The sequence below is a fragment of the Mandrillus leucophaeus genome, unplaced genomic scaffold (genome assembly GCF_000951045.1).
Source record: "Mandrillus leucophaeus isolate KB7577 unplaced genomic scaffold, Mleu.le_1.0 Scaffold1084, whole genome shotgun sequence".
Lineage (NCBI taxonomy): Eukaryota > Metazoa > Chordata > Mammalia > Primates > Cercopithecidae > Mandrillus > Mandrillus leucophaeus.
The window spans coordinates 292,921-297,470 of record NW_012099032.1 but is presented as its reverse complement, the minus strand read 5'-3'; positions in this window follow the sequence as shown (position 1 = coordinate 297,470).

The following is a 4,550-nucleotide window of genomic DNA, read 5'->3' as shown; positions in this document are numbered from 1 at the left end:
AGAACTCTCCACCCCAAATCAATACAATATACATTCTTCTCAGCACCACATCACACTTATTCCAAAATTGACCACATAATTGGAAGTAAAGCACTCCTCTTATATTGTTGATACTGCTCTTTTTAACATTAAAAGTGTTTTATCATGTTTCAGAAATGATTTGAAAGGGAGACTTCATGGTGATTTGAGGCTAGGGTAATCAAAGCAAAACATGTAATACCACAGTGTATGGGTGACAAGAATGACTCTTGCACCATAGTCTCTCTCTACAATTGTAAGGTTATTGTCCTAAGAGAATTGTTTCAAGTAGGTTTAATTTTGTTTCCTTCCATATCAAGCCCACCAACAGAAAAACAATAAGTCACATGTGTACTCTGTTTATTTTATAATCTTATTTATCAGATATAAAAACGGCCATCAGTAAATCTAGTTAATATTACATATATAATATACCAAACAACATAGTTCATGAATAGCGTAAATAAGTATATTATCTTTCTGAAGTTATAGACACCACTACCATGGATGCTATTAGAAAGCATACTGGGGTAAATAAAACAATTATCGGAATATCTGATAATTAGTTCATCTACTCTAAGGCTGAAGGTCATCAATTTATCTACTCTAAGGCTGAAGTTCATCAATTTATCTCTAACCTCAATACAGCAAATGGGAATGACATTAGATACAGTTAAGAATTACATGAGCTTGCATAGTGCTTCTGATAGAAACATGCATTAATATAATAAATCCTTAAAATACAGTCATCTGTAGCATTTCATTTCTGAATTCATGTTTCTAAGTAAAATCAACTAAGCATGAATGAAGAAGAAATCAATATGGCTCAGAATCAAGTAAACGTCATTTGCCTAAAAACTATCACCATTGTTAGAATTGTACATTAATTATGCAAAGAAATGAATAAAACACATCCTAACTTTAGCAATCCAAACTTGTACATTTTGTAGGAAGTAGTTTATTTACACATGTTAAACAAGATTCAGAAATGAAAACTCTATGTCTAATTTTAGTATGTATCTTGTTAAAATGTAGAATTTGATTCAGTAGATTTGGGATGGGGCCCAAGATTCTGCATTTTTAACAAGCACTTAGGTGATGATGGTTCTGCTGCCCTGAAAATCCAGTTTTTGCAGCAGGGAAGTGAAGCATTTCACCCATGTATTCTTAATACATAAAACTATTGTTTATGAAAATTAACCAACAATGAATGTACAATATGAATAAACTGGAAATATCAACAAGATATTTAAAATATGTCTAAAATGTCATTACAAAATTCTATATATTCATAAACACATCTCTATCTGTCTATCTATACAATGTTAGTGAGTTTTCTTTCAAAAAGCTATTTTAACATCCTCTAAGTTTTTCTCAATTGAGAAATTACCAAAAATACATAATCGTGATTATGTATGCGACTTTCATGTAATAATATTGCTGCAATAGATAGTAAGCTATTTTTTTCTAATGAATAATCACATAGGATTAATTTAATAGAAATAACATGAATTATCTTTAAATAATAATCATTTCCCAAGAGAAACAAAAAATAATTCATAATCTCCTGAAATATTTTAGCAGCTTAAATATACAAAATCTCAGTTATTTGAAATGACATAATAAAATAACTCTAGTGATACAAGATAAGACTATTTCTAATAATCTTCTGAATAAAATAATTCCACCAGCTATACAAGATGTATGAGTATTATGAGCAATATACTAATGCACACACATTCCTTTCTACATTTATAGATACTTAAAGATAGTTTGTATGTATTACTTGTAAACCATTTCTATTTTTTGAATTTTATGTGTTGTTTTGGTATATGATGTAAAAATGTGTAGTACTATTTTATCATAGAGGATTATTTATATCATAATAGTGCCATCATGCTGGTTGCAGCAGGGAGCCATGGCCAGGGCATCATGCTCCATGGAGCAGGTGGGAGCCCAGGAGCAGGCAGGAGACCCCCATGCTGGGCACAGCTGCAGCGATCCAAATCACAGCTGCAGACTTGGGCCTCCAGCTCCACAGAGCATGCAGGACCCCCATCTACCCAGATGCAGCTGCACCCAAATAGTGGCTGTGTACCGAGGCCACCCTGCCCTGTTGGGGGCTCAGGAAGGCCCTCCTGCCTTTGCAGGCTCGGAAGTGCCTGCCCCTCTACCCAACTTCTCTCCACTGTCAGTGCCTCACCAGCTCCGATCTTGGAGCAAAGTCAGGGCCAAGCCCAGGCACCATGAATGGCAGTAGGAGGCAGACAGATTCCTAGGGAAAAAGGGGCAGGTCCTCAGTGAGACCCCACCTTCAGGCTGGGGAGGACCTGATGGCTGTGGGGTTGGCTTCCAGTTCCACAGAGTGGAGTGGGAACTTGTGTTTTTTCTGAGCCCATCAATGGTCACCCACGGACCTACGCATGCACACTTCCTCCCCTCTGAGGCCCATAAAAGCCCCAGGCTCAGTCAGAGCTGAGCAGATGTCTGGACAACCAACTGTGGAGAGGAGATACCCTTTCTGCTGAGAGCTGCAGGGGTGATGGGATGACCTGCCTGGAGAGAGGAGCTTCCTTCTCTAGGGTCTCCTCCCTGCTAGGAGCTGAACACTCAGCTCCTAGAACCCTGCTAGGAGCTGAACACGTGGAAAGGGTTTTCCCACTCCAGGCCCCCTCTGAGCTGTTATATTGTTCAATAAAGCTCCTCTTTGTCTTATTCACCCTCTACTTGTCCATGTATCCCATTCTTCCTGGTAGCAGGGAAAGAACTTGGGTCCCACCAAATGGTGAAGCTGAAAAAGCTATGACACACACAGGGTTGAAACATGCTCTTTGGTTGCCATGTTGCAAGTGAAAAGAAGAAGAGAAAAACTCCAGCCCTTCAGGGATCTCAGGCCTGGGAGTTCCCTGAGCCAGTGCTGTGACTACTTATTTGGGCCCCGTGGTTTCTGGCATCTCCAAACTTCCAGGCTCCACTATGCCAGTCAGGGAAGCTACTTGCAGTGCTCCTGGAGCAACCACAGTCTCCCAGAGAGCTGACGCCCATGCAGGCACCTGGAGCTGCCCACTCCGTAGCAGTAGCCAGCGTGTCTGGCTACATAGTGATTGGACCCCATGCTTGCTTAAACACTCCTTGTCACTCCACACCTGACTCGCAGTCTCCCTTAGAGGTGCGGGATCTAGGTCAGTAGTGTGATCTAAGCACAGCTTGCAAGGCTGAGTGCGTGAAACAAGCCCAGCTGGCCCAAGCAAAACTCAGACAAAGGCACAACTGGCCACAGGTTTCCAGCCAGAAAAATGACATTCCAATGATCTCATAAAAGCAAGATGCTGAGAATCCTCCTGAATGAAAGCATATGCACAGAAAATTGGCTAATGCATGAGTAGTAGAAGCAGAGATAAGTGTAACATAGTCACAAGAGACAGCTGTGGGTTACAATCCAGAATGTAGCTTTGCTCTAGGGAAAAATGCAAAATCTCATATTCATGATCCATGATCACTTGATATGTGTGTGTGTGTGTGGCAGGTGTGGGGGTGGTGGAAACAGAGATATCTCTTATGGAGACATCCATGCCCCTGTCTGAAGTTTCTGCTAAATAAACATTATTCTGAGTAGCTATTTACTGTTTGAGGTACTGCTTCTGGAGAGGAGAGTCCTAAAGTGGAAATGGAAGTACTGGTCAAGTGGAGACTAATATGTACCCAGTTCATTGACAATATCAACTTTTCTTAGTCTACTAAGCTCAGGGTCAGTTATTAGAACATTTTCATTTGTTTTATATCCTTTTGCCATTGTGCTACTTCATGCTCTTACTTTTTGGTCTTGGAAACATCTTTTAAATTATGGAAATACATTATTGAAACTTTAAATCTACTTTCTGAGAAATTATTATACCCAAAACCTAGAAAAGAAAAGGTTCCCTATGAGATATTTGAATTGATTATATGATACAACCATGAAAACATTATATTTGACTGTTGTTACTATTTAAATGTCTATATATATATAATATATTTGTGTAATTTAAAACCCATTTTAATGTTACAGTGTAAAAATGCTATATATGTCTATATAGTGGTTCTAACATAATAATTGCAAGATAAAGAGGGTGACAACTGAATGTTACAACCAGAGAATGACTTAGTAATTTCTTTTCTTTTTTTTTCTGTAAGAATGTGCTTATATTGTTTTTAAAAAAAATTTTTATATAATTCTTTTTATTATTATTATACTTTAAGTTATAGGGTACATGTACATAACGTGCAGGTCTGTTATATATGCATACCTGTGCCATGTTGGTGTGCTGCACCCGTCAACTCGTCAGCACCCATCAACTCGTCATTTACATCAGGTATAACTCCCAATGCAATCCCTCCCCCCTCCCCCCTCCCCATGATAGGCCCCGGTGTGTGATGTTCCCCTTCATGAGTCCAAGTGATCTCATTGTTCAGTTCCCACCTATGAGTGAGAACACGTGGTGTTTGGTTTTCTGCTCTTGTGATAGTTTGCTGAGAATGATGGTTTCCAGCTG